Consider the following 16,949-nt stretch of genomic DNA (forward strand, 5'->3'; position numbering starts at 1 on the left):
AGCGCTTGGTAATGCGTTGAGTATAAAAATGTTTGCAAGTTTTATTATGCAATAACTAGGAGCTCTTAGAAAGCATCTATTGCATGTCGCTGCGTAAATACCTTACTTATTGATGATAGCAGCTACTAAAACTGAATAGGTATTTCCATCAACTCAGTCCTAGTGAAGTTGTGTTTAGTGGAGAAAAAGCCCAAGAGTGGTATGAGCTTGATCAGGGAAGTTCTAAAGTGGTTAAATTACTATGAGGATAAAAGAAAGAATTTATGCTAAGTTTCAATATTTTTTGCGGTATGAGTATCTTGAGGATTGATTCTGTATATTTTCCATACAATTTCTAAGGTGTTGATTTTGATTCTCTAGAGGAAGCGGCAACTCCATGACTTTATTTTGTGGCTATATGACTGGATTGAATGCTCTATAGGGTATTAACGGCTGAGTACATTGAACCTATTGAACCGAATAAATCTGAATTATTGAGTAAACATACGATTTTTTATGTTTCAAAAGAATGCTTGACTGGTTAGTGTATCAGAAGAGATTTCTGCATACATAGATAGGTATTGCCAGTGGCCTCAAAGGTTTGTTTGCCTAGGGATTTCCTTTGCAAATTTGTGCACTTACAAACTTTAAATGTGATGTTGTTTTAAAAATATAACGACAATGTTATAGCGAAGTTTTGCCTCCAAAATATGATAATTTTATTTTTCGAGACTGTTGTGTGTAGGCTGTATGACTACAAAATTAAAAAAAAGCTCCTGGATTATTATTGAGGATAGATATGGCGATTCTTCGATTTAATTCTTTTGTCTGTTTCTTTAGCATCAAAATTAAATTTTAACGTAGCATTCTACGCTACTTCGTGAACTTTGTCTATTCTGCTGAACTCCACTTTCCTAATGTTGTGAAAAGTCAAACGAATCCTTATCGAACGATCTGCTAATATGGCTTGGAGATTATACTGCATGCCATGAACATGTCTGTATGGTGTGCATCAGGACTAAAAAATACACTGCTATTTTTTGAACCAATTTAATTAAGAGTTCCAACAGGAATAAATACATATTTTAGTCGGCTCCATCGTAAAAATTCTGCTGTAATATTCCAAAATCACATGGCACTGCGGAGTAGCTAAGTAATAAAGAGGATTCTCGGAATTTGATAGTGACTTTAGTATCGAAACCAGGATCAGTCTTAATAAACTGTCAGTGCAGCACGCGCAGAGTGTATTCTATTTTCCTAAATTGTAATTCCACAAAAAAGCCGTAAACTAAAAAAAAGTGAAATAGATTTTCTTCATCGTTTCCTACCATTCGATCGAAAATATGCTATCGAGTCCTTCTCCTGGTTTATTGAGGAGGTTAGGTTTACTGCATCTTGACCTTTCTCGAATGCTTCCTAAATACCTGAAACCTTGGTGGAGTAACATATGGCTGGATTAAGAATGAAGCATAAATCAGGCCGGTAGCCGCTCGATACTCGTAGATCTTGTAATGGAGCTCAGTTTGCTTGAAAAATAAAAAAGAGATGTCATACTGGGCTGCATGAACCTCACTATACATCCAGGACCGACTGGCCCGAAGACTAATGGGTTTAAACATAAGGGAGCTATTTTTCGAACTGAAATTTTGAAATACAAAGGGACGTACTAGAATTATTTTTCCCACCAAACAATTAACGGCCTAAATAAATGCTTAGTAGTCAACATATCCAGCAAAACGTCGCAACAGGCGTGTGATCGGGGTAGTAATCAAATCCACCGTTTGCAGGAATAAATGTGTTGGAGTGATTTGACTACTGAGTTACACCTAGCATTTAACTAACTCTTTTATGCCATGCATATCCTTTTGGCATAATATCTCTAAAGACACCAACGCGCCAATTTTAGCTATAAACATCTGGTGTACAAACAGCTAATCTCAGCGTGTGAAAACCGGCCTCGGCAACTCTGTGTTAACGTCCCCATCTGCTAACCTAAAGATCGTGGACTCGAATCCCACATGGGTGGGTTTACCACCATCCAGGGGATGGATGTATGTGATTGTCAACCAAGGAAATAGTAACAAAGGACTATCTAGTCTTAAGTTAGCTTGTGTACAGAGCACTCACTTCACGCCAATCATGGCGGCTAGGAATATTACTTTAGAGGATCCCTAAGTCGATCTCTGTGTTGTCACTCTCTGCACACTTAAATGGGTATTCAGGAGTCGCCACTCGCTTTGCTGACGGACAAAGTGATCCGAGTTGCGCGGGGAAATAAGCATTTATTAGGGGTGTTAACCGACATTCATATACATGTGGATCTGATCTATTAGATTCATAACTTCTAAATCCTATTCCTAACAATTACAAACATTATGATGCAAAATATTGAAAAAAAGTGGATCGCATTGCACTCATCACCACGCCGCGGACATTTTTGAAAACCGATTAAAATGCGTTCGAAGTAGCAACAGAAATCAGCCTTCTATGAGATGGAATTGGGCCTCCTCTATGAAGTCCCCTTGATGCCATCTAACGTGGTAACATTTAGACTTATATGTATATTTCCCCGTAAACGCGTTCCATTGCACTCCCTTAGTCTAGGCTACAGTGAATTGGATGGATGAGGCAAATACTTTGTGGAGATCAATTATGAGATATGAAGTGAAACACTTTGCACTTTCCACATTAAAAAAAAATATTTAACTACAGTCAACGTGTTACGCTGCACTATTACTTAGAAATTAAATAATCCAAAATAAATACAAAATTACACACTCGCAAGCATTTGAAAAGGTGGGGGTTGAAGGTGGGGTGGAGGGGGGAGGTTTGGGAATTTTAAACTGACCGTTGGTCTGGGTTGAGGTTGGGGAGGTGACTGAGGTGGGGATGGTGACTATTTTCAGGTGCTCGGAGGGTTTTTTCTCCATGAGCTGAAGAAGGTCAAGGAGCAGAGAATGGAAGGGAAAAACATGATCATTAGTAATAGCATCTTTCTTACTAACGGCCGAAACGGTGTACAATTGTTCCCAAATGTCCATTTTTTCCTCTTGCAGCATTTCTGGGATGAAACCAGCCGGGTGTCCGTCTACTAGGAGGTGAGCCGCGAACTGGGATTTCCCTTCCTTCTTTTCAAAGTCCCTCTTATACTCTTCTGATCAGACCCTCAGACTTCTCCCCGTCTGTCCAATGTAAGATGCCATACAAACTCCACACTTTAGCCTATAAATTCCACTTTGGTCCTTGATATCGACAGGGTCTTTTACAATGCGAAGCAACTTTTTTTGGTTCTTTCTATTGCGGAAGGCTGATTTGATGCCAAGATGATTTAGAAATTTACCTACTCTTTGGGAAGCACTACCAATGTAATTTATTTTTCGCTAGCGTTGAGCTTTCACAGGTTCAAATGCATAAATCTGCCTGAGGGAAATTTCTTTTTTCTTTTTCGCTACCCTGTTGTCTATCATAGCCTCCGTGAAACCATTAGCTGTAGCTATAGATTTAATGATGGTTAACTCCTTACAGTATTCCTCATTCGTGAGGGGAATGACAATAGTTCTGTGGACCATATTGCAAAAGGCTGCTATCTTCTGACTGGGAGGATGTTTTGAATTTGAATGGATCACTTGATCAGTGCATGTTGGTTTGCGATAAATACCAAACATGTGTTTACCATTCTGAATGGATATTGTTAAATTAAGATAATTTATTTTATCACTGTCCTTGAATTCCACTGTAAAATAAATGCTTTTCATTTAGCATATTTAACATTTTCAAGAAATTTCTCACTTGGCGTTTGGTTCCGTTCCATAAACACAAAATATCATCCTAGGCTACAGGCTGCTAAAGTGGAGACGACGGCTGAGGATCACGTGGTGAGTGGTAGGGGGAGGCGTTGATTCTCTTTCCCGCACACTCCCCTCACTTCCCCTTTTTTCCCCTTACGTGCCTCCCAATCTTCCCCACCCTCTAACCTCAAGAGACCCTCTCGTCCGTAGATTTATCGCAATGAGACGGGTGCGCAGCGCCGCCGTCTGCCGGGGCGGCGAACGGGAGATGCAAGCTGTCCCTCTTCCACCTAGTAATACGTGTGGCGGTCAACTTGTACACACGGTACAGCTTCGGCCCTCCGGTCCATGGCGACCCAGTTTTTTTTGTGCGATCCCACCGCCTTTGACGGCTATTCCCAGGACAAAACTATCGCCCAGAACGACGTCCATTGACTAATCCTCCAAACTTGCCCTACCTTCCTTCCTCGCACGCCGCTACCTCTCTCTCTTTCTGTCCTATTATCTTCTATCTCACTTGCCACTTGAATTTTTCAATGACTGAAACCGTTATCCATTCGTCATGCTATCTTCGTAGCTCTTTGCTGATAATTATATTTTAAAATTTCCACGTATACTTGTTTATCCGGCTAAAAATTTCACTAATATTGAATATTGTAATGGCATATTTTCTATTTTAAATTTACATTTCTCTATTGTAAATGTTTACTTACCTTTAAACATATTTTTATGCCCTGACGTTAGCAAGGAGTTACGTGGTAGAGGGGATTTTTTTTTATCAAGAGCCTTGCCCGAATAAATACATCTATCTCACTCACCCCTTGCATTTTTCAATGACTGAAACCGTTATCCATTCGTCATGCGTTCTTCATAGCTCTTTGCTGATAATTATATTTTAAATTTCCACATATACTTGTTTATCCGGTTATAAATTTCATTTATATTGAATATTGTAATTGCATATTTTGTATTTAAAATTTATGTTTCTCTATTGTAAATGTTTATTTACATTTAGCCATATATGTATGCCATGACGTTAGCAAGGAGTTACGTAGGAGAAGGGATTTTTTTATCAAGAGCCTTGCCCGAATAAATACATTTATCTCACTCACCCCTTGCATTTTTCAATGACTGAAACTGTTATCCATCCGACATGTAACATAGATCTTCCTTGCGAATTGCTGTTTACCGGCGAACGTGTGGAGACGTAATAATCCTTACAATATTAATTTTGTGCCTAAGAAATATATACACGCGATGAAGCCTTTAAAAAGTATTTCAATATATTTTTCAGTACCTCAAATGTTATCTTTAGCATTTGACTATTGACATAGATGTTTATATCGCTTTTCTGATAGGTAATGGGCGAAAGCCGGGCAAACCAATTTATTAAATATTCATTTCATGGGTAGAGATGTGTTTTTTCATGGTGCAGTCTATACAAAGAACATTTCAATGAGTTTGGCAGTGACTCCAGCCATTTCATATAGGACAAAGATCCGCATTATCGAAAATGGCTGAATAATGGGCATAGTAATCATTCTAATATTTATAATATCTATGTAAATTATATTCCCCAAGGATATGCATGCTACAACTTTTACAAAATATCCTTAAAGAGAAGTTATCGATCTCAACTTGTAGTATAAAAATATAATTAAAATTAATCTTAATTCATTATCGATCATATGGTTACTATTGCCCTGCGAAGCTCACAAAAGTTTCTGATATGTCAATAATTATAAAACTGTTCCTTTCTCGGACAATTCAATGCGTGACTACAGTATACATGATATAGCAAGTCTTTGAACTCCTCAAAATATTTGACCTCAATGCCTCAAAGCATTTGACCTCAATCGACTGATAAATGTGTGCATATAATAAAAATTAGGGAATTTCTCAATATTTCATATGCCCTCATGTAATAGAAGAAAACATAGCTGTTCATTATTATTAGTTATTAAATTTATCGCAATTATGCATATTTTTCCCATGCCTTTTCACGGATAAAATGCCAGCCTTAGACAATTTACCCTATTATAGCTAACAAAGTATTTAAAATTCAGTTCTACCTTAGATTTTTGACTTAAAATCAATCAAACATATCAATTATAATTTCTCATGATCGTAATACATGCCAATAACACCTTTTGCTGAAAATTGTTTATTTGATGCTGATAGAAAAGGTTTGGAAAAATATTTCATTCGGTTTAATTCAAGCATTTGATTATGGCCGTAAACGGGAAGGAAGAGAACAATATTGTCCCAGTTTAATATTATTCCAAATAACAGAATTAATCTATTTTTCTATTCTAATTTTAGTCTTGACTTCCTCTCTTCTGCTACATACATATATATATTGGTTTCTTTGCGTTTATTTTTAGCTAAAATATACCCACTACCCTAGCCATATTAACCAGAATATTTTCAAAATTTTGCCTTGCCTCTGCTATGATGGCTATGTTATCGGAAAATCGCAGCATGCTAATTTTTTCTCCTTGGATACTCGATCTCGATGTTTTTTTCCGTGATTTCATTAAAGACTTCCCTGATGCATGCGATTAAAATAACGGATATAAAGCACAGCTTTGTCTCCTCCTTTCCTAATTCTTGCTTCTTCAAAGCTGTGCTCTGATTTCTTCTCCACTCTTTGGCTTTTGTGAAAACTGTGAAATTTAGAGTAAAAATCATATTTACTTAATCATTACAGATTACAATTTCTGAAAGGTTGTTTTTTCAAGGCTACTTTTGTGCCCAATGGAGGTCACGCGTCGCCCACCAAAGACAGGTCTCATGTTCGGAATGTTGATTGATTCGCGTCATTTGCCTTCTTTAGTTCGTCTATCCTTCCCGACCCATTTCTTTTTCCCGTCTCATGTCAAGTCCCCTCTCCCTTCAACGCATCGCGCATTGAGGAAACATCTGTGTACATGAATGGGGAAATGTTTTTTCATTCTTAAAAAAATAATCTTTATCGGGTTGGCGTTGCTAGAGAGAAAAATAGAAAGACAGAGAGGACAACTTTTAGCTTCTGTGCATGCTTCCAAGATTGAAGTGGGAGATGCAGAGAAGGCGATCACCTTCCCATTCAACACCTGGCTGGTCCGCGACAAGGAAAACCAGTGATTAGCTGTTACTGTCGATATTATTGTTTCACTCTGAGTGGTGACGTTGTTTGAATGTTCTTTTCTTCCAGTGAATTGTGAAGAACGGATTCATTTAAATGCTCTACGAAAACGAAGCTATGTTTCATTATGTAGGTGTGTACCAATTATCATTACTATAGAATATGTTTTGAAGATTTCACTAATATTTTTGATTTTTATACTAGCATCGGCTGTTTTTATGAAGTATTGTTTTGTGGTTTCATTGCTGCCCCATGCTACCGGCCACAAAAGTCACCTTGCGCTCTCTAAATACATTCACTATGGTGCCGTAACCTATGCGGCGCCGTAAGGAAGTTAAATTTAGCAGAAGAGTATCTTCCTTTCCTTTCTATCCTGATCATGTTGACTCAAGAACTCGGCAAAAACGCTATAACAGTACATTTTCATCTTTTTTCTCCTTTCTTAGAAGGTTTTTATGGTGATTGTTCGAATAGGACTCAGTAAGTAGCTACCTGCGATCCCCAAAATATAGTCTTAGCGAAATTTTACGGGGCGGCGGGCTACTTTAAAATGAAGGCAGGCAGGAGAAGAGAGCAGGAATGTGGAATTTTTACTTTCCCCCACCGATAAAAACTTACTTTAACTTTTAAGGTGAGAACGGAGCCACTAAGAATGTGAAAACTTAACTGATCGGATGGTGTCTATTATGCTGCTCCCTCCAAAACCATGATTGATTATAGCCTTTGGTAGAAAGTTAGGAGGTTGTAAAAACGAAATGTAAAAACGAATGTCAGTAAAATTTACCAAATTTATATTTTATATTAAGGAAAAGGGTGTTGCATTATCTATTTTTCATAACTGACCCTCGAAGTCAATGGAAGAGTCACTCTGGAAGCCCAAATGCGATGAGGAAGATTCGGTATAGCGGTTTCATAACTCGGTTGTTAAAAGCGGTTTCAAACCAAAGAGAGGTTTTTCATCTGATAAATAAATGAATATAGTTTCTCATTCTTTCGGTCCTCTCTTTTCTATTGCATATATATAAATAGCGTTTTTTACTGAAAATTAGCTCATTTTTCTCTTTAGTCAACAGTTAAATGTTTATTTGTCCATAAGTGTTAACAATAATAAAAATATATCTTGACTTTGAAAATTACCATTTTATTCAAATAGTATTGATTGCTGAACCTGTACATTTTTTGAGTAATTATACACCTTCCGATTCCGAAAATTACATTTATACTGGGGTAAACAAGTAAACTCCAGTGGGGCCTCCTAATTTTGCTAGTTTTACAATAAAAGGATCTTGTGGAAAAAGAGGCATTTTTGTTTATTGCTAATTACCAATTTGAGCTAGAGACTCGCAGAAATAAATATGCTTCCGACCTCTGCTTTAGACAGAACTGGTGGGTTTTCTGGTTTCATTCTTACTCAGTCATGTAAATTTGACATTCATTTCACTATGAATAATATAGGTCAATTCTTGGGTTTAGTTCAGCGGAGGAGTTTCATGGAGCCCTGTGGATGAAACGTCTCCGCCACAAGTAGACGCATGGAGGTAGTTGTGAGGCTGATATATCGTTCCTAGAAAGGGGCTTGAGTTACTCAAGATTTTGTATGCATTTCCTTGCGTGTTTCATGGAAATAATAATTTTATATTATGGGAAAAGAGGGATGGCAAAAAATATTCACCGGCTGCAATAGCAGCGATAGAAGGTCCCATGTCACAACGTCATTCATTCTTTCTCCAGGAAACATATTTCTTCCTCTGTCATTGCAACTAGGATAGAGCAAAAACAATATATATTCAACTAATAGAGTTTTGCGTCACTTAACCAGGTCATCATTATTCTTTGATGCTTTTGTGTCGCAAATTGACTGATTGAACGTACAAAATATTGCTTACCGGAACGTTTTTATGAGACAAGGTATTTGTTGTAGTTTTTTGAGTGTTTTTTAGTGTAATTTTATTGATGAAAGAAAACTTCAACGAAAGAATACGTCATTTCTTGCCTTGGTAGTCACATGAAATAAAGGTGAATTAATGGCTCAAGTGTTAATAGTTTGAAATTATCTGAAATTTACTTATTTTTTTGCCCAGTAAATTACGAAACCATCACTCAAATATATATTATATAAATTGAACCTTACATATATATAACTGTTCCAGTAGACATTAATGCATTTTAAGTTAAAACAGCACCCGACTTACTTTGGGGATTATTACTTTGGGGATTATTATTATTAAAAATTATTACGGAGGCTTCCGCGGTTAGTTATTTGGAGATGGTTTTCCGGGTTTACACCGCGTTGATACATGTTTTGCGGACGACAGTTTCGGGCGCGTTCCAGCTCCCGTCTTCGGGTCCAAATGATTTGCAGATCTGTGATCCTTATTTATTTACAGCTAGTCAGACGGATGTTGATTTTTAATTCCATTGTTGGAAAAGCCGTTTGAAAGATGAGGATAAAGGATAGCCGTCTTCCCTATTGAAGTTCTTAGGGTGACTCGCTATTTCAATCGCCTCCCTTATCAGCCTAGGGAAATATTTATTTTCCCTGGCGATGATTTTCGATTCCTTGAAAAATTTACTTTGGGGATTATACGCTTTCTGTTGTAATCTCAGTTTTTAAGGCAGAAACATAAAATTTAATTACTAACATATAAATTGGTGGTATATCTTTGAGATTACTTTAGTACCTTAAAAGAAGTCTACCATTATTTCTAGTGATGCACCCTTTGTTCATTCTTACGCAACAAATTCTAAAGTAATTTAGTATTTCGAAATCATAAATGCAAAAAATAAAGACGTGGCTTTCTGTAATACATCTCAGTCAATCTTTCATGGTGGGGAGAAGGTTAGTATGGTGGCTTGAGTGTTGGCTTCCCACCCCTTGGCCTCGGATTTGAATCCCGGCGGTTGTAGAGAATTTTCAGAGACTGCCCGACCCCTGCTGGAATGTTGTGTGGAGGACAATTCAACTCTTCGTCCGTCCGTGGGGCCCATGAGCCGTGGTCCCCTCAGAGCCATTTGCGTAGAGCAGGCTAATACCGACGCCGGGTTTCTCTCCATCCTTCCCTCCAGTCCCTTCCCTCATGGTGCAAATGATGAAATCTGTCGGTCGCTTCCTCCAACTACCATACCAAACCTTTCATGGTGGAATTCTAATGTATAAAAAGATTATAACACGGTTTTAATCTATATTAAATTTATAAAGTGGTTTCAAATATCGTTTTTCAATTTGGTAATTACGACACCGCTTGTAGCATGTTTTGATAAACGGAAGCTGAAAGCCTAAAAGTAGTTAATGATCGACAATTGTATAATACGATTCGGGCTTAGCGAAATTAATATCCTGTAAATGAATTGAAATTATGTCCCTCTTCTTCAATACTGTTAGCCACTTAATTATCCATATTGTTCCAACCCTTCGAACCAGCTAGTTGTATTCTCTTACAGACCACCTAATATGCATATGTAATTGGTCACTTTCTTTTCTAAACCGTGTATAATTATCAAATCCAAAAACAAAGCCCCAGGTAAATTAAGTTAATTTGCGAAAAGTTGATAACAGCTGTTTTTCCTTAGCTATATAAATTGGTGCCTGTTTACGTAAATTATCATCGCTTAATTAATTCGTATGATTAGATATCGTGTTTTCGATTGCATTGTTTCGAGTTTACGCATTGTAATGTCCATAAATTGCAGCAGGAAATTATTTTTGTTACAATTTTTTTGTACAGCAAATGAAGATTCATATTTATTTTGATAAGAATAAAATCCGAAGAGCCAAGCGTGATAGAGTGGAATTTTCCCTGGAAAAAGCACTTGCAATTTTCCACTATTATAAAATTTATTCTAACCTGGGTTTCGATGTCACTTAATCATCTTCAAGATACAAATTGGTTCCCTCCTCTAGTATTTTATATGCATAAGCATTGTTAATCGTTCTCTCTTTCTTACACGTCATTAAACACGTAGTACAAAAAAAGGATGAGGCAAATTAATTTGGCTTTTTTTTAATATTGACAACAACTATTTTATATCGATAGATGGGTTATTATTTATATTTATTTTTATCGCTCAACTGATTGATATGGTTTTTAATAGGAACAAGAAACATTTTTTTTTCTTGAAGATTATCTTGAGGCTTCGTAACCTAGGACGGAACAAATTATACAAGCAATATATATTGCAAGTTTTTATTTGAATTTTTAATAATAGATTAAAAATTGATGCATTAGGACTTCCCATGAAATAAGCCAATCGAGTCCTGAAAAACAATTCGTACTAGGCTGCCGACTACTACGTGATTTATCTAGAATTGAGATCTCTTAAATTCTAGAGATGCACCTGGTGTTTCTAGTGCATAGTAATTTATTACTATAAACGTGCATCAATTCGTAGAAATACGAAATTGTCGCACCTTTCTGCAGGTCTTGACTTCCGAAATTTCTCGAAAGTAATAAATCATCCGATCCACTCCAGCCGGATGTGTCAACCAAGAGTAGAGGCTAGGAATTACAATTTGATGAATAGTATCACCTTTGGGTTCAGTCCACTTGAAACATTCCCCCGCATATCTGTAGTACTTATAATTTCGTATAATTGTTATATTGGATGAAGCACGAAACGATATCCTGACCTTAATCGAAAATCGGTGAAGTGAAATAGTTTATGATAGTCGTAATGTCGTTCTTTCAACTGAAATGTAAGTGATACGTGGAAACCTAAGTATTCGATGTGCATTAAGTAGGTACCCAGGTAGTTTGGATTTGCCAATCATTGAAATTGGGTAAATTTGGAATTGTAATTGAGAAGATATTAAACTCAATGTCTAATTTTACATTTAAGTAGTAGCTCTTGTGTGACATGTTTCGTATTCAGTGGAGCTCGGCTTCTCAAAGAAATGATCAGCAGGCAAATGTTTAACGTTAGTTTCACTGGAATTAGTTAATGCGTATAGTTGGATTATTAATGAATAAATGTTATAATTATGGCCTCCCTAATGATTTTTGTTGCGTGTAGTTCTATGTAAGAAAGAGATAGTCAGGTACATATCTTGGTGAAATTTTATCCGAGCGTACCTTTCCAGTAATGGATGTTGAAAACATTCTACTTGTTTGAATAAGGTTCAAAGTAAAACAAATAACGCCGTTGATTTTACTCTACTGAATACATGGAGGCAAGTGTCCTATTGTGACAAAGTCTTTGTGTTTAAGTAGTTTTTGATGTTGGTGCAAATTAATAACTTACCCTAATGCATGCGAGTTTTGTGCTAAAATGCAAAATGGACATCTTTTGCTTCGCTGCACTAATATTCAGCGGTGCACTTTGTAGCCAAAAAAGATTGACAAATCTACTTCATGAGTGTATTATTGCATGGTTTTAATTAGAAAGACAGTCACAGCTCTCCTCCCTTGTGTGTGAGATGGGAATGATTAGAACAAAAAACACGTGCTTCCCTTCTCGAGTATTTTTTTTCGTTCTCCCGGATTGATTGCACGAAAAAAAACCGGAATTATCGCCGGTGTAGTGGATATGTGTGTGGTCGTGTGCTAGTAAATGCCACCGGTTAGTCTTTCTCATTGCGCTGGCTTTTCATCAAAGGGAAAATGGGCAATATTGGGATTCATGCTCGCTTAATTCCTCACATTCTTCTCCCTATATATGCGCCGTGCTCAACTTTTTTCCCCCTCTCTTTGTTGTGCCCCGTTTTAATTTGAAAAGCGGAGTGAAAACTCTCCTTTCTTTTGTTTCTTGCTGGCTGCAACGACCTTCATTCCTATTCGTGGAGAGAGACTTGCATCCAGGGCGCTCGTTAATCCCGCCATGTTATGCATCCGACATTAGCGCTGAACATTAGGCAGAGAGAGAGAGAGGGAGGATGAAAGGGACTTTTTTTCGATTTCGCGTGGAGAGGACGGATGCCCGTTGGAAACTGGCTCGCGCTCTCAGACGCGCGACGCGGGCTAATATCTGTCTTCATCTCGTACCGGGTTCATCAGTCACATAACCCCATGCCTCGTCTCCTCTGCTCCAAACCCATACGTTCCCTGTAGCGCATGTCTCTCGTTTTGCGGCGGGCAGCACACACGTCTGTCCATCTGCGTGACGTGTGTTTTGCATGCGCGTGAATGCATTCCGTTCCTCTGAAGATTACAGAATTCGCAGGATATCTTTAGATTACGAAAGAAAATTAGAATTTTGAATCGAATTTCCTTATCTTTCATTTATTTTCAATCCATTTTGCCGCTGATTTTCCGTATAGTGCAATATTTCGGAGCCAGCCGCTTGAACGGCGGTGAAATATGCCATGAGAAAAAATATCCCTCAACTGGGAATCCAACCTTTGCATTTCTCCTGATCGGTGGGACGGAAATCTAAATAAAGGTCCTTGGTTTGAGTCCCGGTCCAAGGTGATTTTTGTTTCGTGGCAATTCATATATTTATTGATTCAGTGTTTAAGAGAATATTTACTTGCTTAAATTCGCCGAAACTATTGGACGTGACGAATGTAAAAATTATTGGATATAATGAATTAACACTGGAACCGCGGACGGGACTTTTTTGTCCCATCGCCCTTTGCAAATGTTTGCCATTCATGTACTATTGGTTTGATCCCTTTGAAATTTGCTGACTTTTGATTATTTTTTATGCTCTTTCGAATGGTCATATCGAAAATATTGTACAATGTTTGGTTCGCGAGAAAAAAGACGATTTACCTAGAACCGCGGGATGGGACTTTTTTGTCCCGTATGGGGAAAACATACAATTTCAGTTTTTTTGTAATTTTATTTTGTATTTAGCATAATAACAGTTTATTACGAAAGGGATTGATGCAAAGATACCGTTATTCTGCCAGTTAGAAGCGCAGAAGGGAATAATCTGTGCACTGCGCCGGCCGCCTACTCACGTCCTGTCGACTGTCCTTGACGTTACCTGGTTATTCTTGACAAACAACACTTTTGCTGTCAAAATAAGTTTACTGTATTCCTAGTTATACTTAATAAAACGTTTTAAACATGGCCTTAACACGTGTTTTGTTCCCACAAACCACAAAAAAACAGTCAATTATACTTAAAAATGAAAGGATCAACGTATTTTGTCAATGGGACAAAAAAGTCCCATGCCGCGGTTTTGGTGGGGTTGGAAAGTTCAGCGGTTCTAGTGTTAAACTCTCAAGAAGCAATCGTTTCCCTACACAACATGTTTAAAAATATTGAAGATGATCGGGTTGGTGGGTGGTGGGTGTGGTGGCTAGTGTGTTGGCTTTCCACCCTTTGGGCTCGGGTTCAAATCCCGGCAGTGGCAGAGAATTTTCAGACACTGCCCGATCCCTGCTTGATGTTGTGTGGAGGACATTTCAAGCGCAACACTCCGTACGTCAGATGGGACGCTAGGCAGTGATCCCCTTAGCGCCTTTCGTTAAGAGCAGGCTAATGCCGACGCCGAGTTTCTCTCTAACCTTCATACCATACCCTTTCCTCATGGTGTAAATGACCTCAGCTGTCGGTCGCCTTCTTCAAATACCATAGCATATCATACCTAAAAATATTGAAGGCCTCAACTGGATTCACAGTTTTCGGGATATGTTGTATAATTATTTTTGAAAAAGTTATCATTGATAGATCACTTTCTCAGTGACTCAACCCGATGGTTGGTTTGGGTGGGCGAAGGAAAGGGGCTGCCACAGACTTCCCAATCCGTGTGAATTGGATTGCTTCCTCATCCAGCGTAAGGGGCCAGTTCCCTTCACTGGCCCTTCACTGGGTGTCTAAAGCCTTCACTCAGGATTTCAATCTAGGGCCCTTCGATCAGCTGCCAGGCACTCTTGTAGTTTACCACGCTCCCCATACAAGAGTGGGGTCTCAAAAAATGGCAATTTAATGATGGAATTCGGTAGAAGGAAGGGAAAAAGAAGTTGCGACGAAAAAAAATTAACCACATTCAGTTATTCTCTCATTAATTTATACGATGAAAATGCGGAAGATTCTGCCAACTATTCATGTGTTGCTGACATCATTTGAGTTCTGATTCATGCAATCGCTCCAGATACACTTAACTCTGAGAGAAAAATGTATATATGACGATAAACCGCGAGGCCCATGCCATTGGAAATGTGTTCGTGACGTCAACAATTTATCTGCGAAAGGGTTAAAGCCCAAGATTTTCTTTGCAAATAGCTCGAGAAGTATGCTGGGGGTCAAAATATGAAAAAATATGGGTTTCTGTATTTTTTATCCGGATCTAACTTGAATATCAAATAGTATTGGTTAATGGGTCTATTATTAATTTCTATTTCGATTAATTGGGATAAAAATTAAGATTCGTTTTTCTTCGGGGAGAGGGTGGGTAAGCATACTCACATGAAGACATATGGAGGTAGTTGCGAGGCTGATATATGATTCCACAAAGGGGTGGCTTGCGTCACAAGGGATTTGCTTGTATTCATTTATGTGTTTCATGGAAAAAATATTTTTAATTCACGGGGAAAGAGGATAGCGGAAAATATTCACCTCAGAGATGGCAGATGACAGTCGTCACAATGTCAATCATTCTTTCTTTAGGAAAAATATTTCTTCCTCTGCCGGCTGCAAGTGGATTAAGGCACAAATAATCCCTACAAGTACTTCTACTTATAGTTTATTGAGTCGCTGAGTAGTCGCTTGCGTCTCAGGTTATCATTATTCTGTGATGAATTTCTGTCATAAATAATTGATAATACAAAATATTGATGGATGGTACGTTTTTATACGACAAGGTTGCTGTCTTTTGGACATATTTAAGTATCCATTTTATTTATTCATTTCCATGCCACCGAAAACACCAATTTTGGCCTTTTACATTGGAGTTACTTTAAATATACCAACAAATACAGGTGTGCGATCATCCATGCAATGTATATGAGTAACCCACCCAGGCGGGACTCGAACCCGCTATCTCTCGCTAGGACTTTACCCCTCCACCACCGAGGCCGGAGTATAATTTTATTCGTAGCATAAAAGTTCAACTAAAGAATTTATGAATTCTTGCTAAGATGGGTAAGCACACACACACACACACATCTGAAAACCTGCGGGATGTGTGTTTGCACACGCGTAAATGCATTTCCGTTCTACATTTCATCACTCCGTTCCACTCAGAGCTTTCACGTGTTCAGTCCTGAGCGTTCTAACTCGGTGGTACCCTTCATCTGTCCTGCGTGGAAACTCATTTTTTTCATTTACTCCGGGAAGCTCATGTAAATGACATGAGGACGGGCACTGGTTGATTTCGGAGTTGTCAGGAAAGCATCGACTTAATCCATCATGGTGGACGCGCGCTGTGCACGTGTTGACGCTTGAGCGGGAAATGGAAGGGAATCGGATGATTTCAAAGGAGGAATGCAGCGGTGCAGGCGGTGTGTGCACTGCTGCGGTCTGGAAATCTCGGAGAACAATGTTGTCCGCGGCCGCGAGATGTAGTTAGCGTTGGCAGGGTGATTGTTCGAAGGACGAGCCGTTGAGTGCGTGACTTGAGAGTGACGCTGTCGTGGGTTGCGCTTATTTCGGAGAGAGCACGCCGGTGAACCTTCATATGCCCACCGTGTTAAAAAATTGTCCGGTTCCATATCGAGCTATCGTCCGCCAGAAGGAAGAGATGAAGCATAGCGGTCTCCCCCATATGTTTTTGAATTGAACGTGAATATAGGAACTTACGGATCTTTATAGTTTTCGGATGATTTTCACGTAGGGAATTAGGATAAAGAAAGTTGGTGTTGCTTTCAACGCTTGGTGATTCTTACTTTAGTTGTTTACGCTTAAAAGGAGCCAATGCATTGTTTGAATGAGAATTTCAGTGATAAAATGCATATTATTTATTAAAAAAAAAAAATAGACAACCACATACAGCAGTGTTGATATTTTATATTGGCCAAGTAAAACATACATTTGAGGACAAGGAAGCAATATAAAAAGTAGAAATAAGAATTAAATTTACAAAAAGGATAACTAGAATAGGCTGGCACGAGCTAGTTAAGGGGCAGATAAGGTAAAGAAATGGTTACGAAGGATTTCGTTGGAAGTGCAAAG

This window comes from Ischnura elegans, chromosome 7 (genome assembly GCF_921293095.1).
Source record: "Ischnura elegans chromosome 7, ioIscEleg1.1, whole genome shotgun sequence".
Taxonomy (NCBI): Eukaryota; Metazoa; Arthropoda; class Insecta; order Odonata; family Coenagrionidae; genus Ischnura; species Ischnura elegans.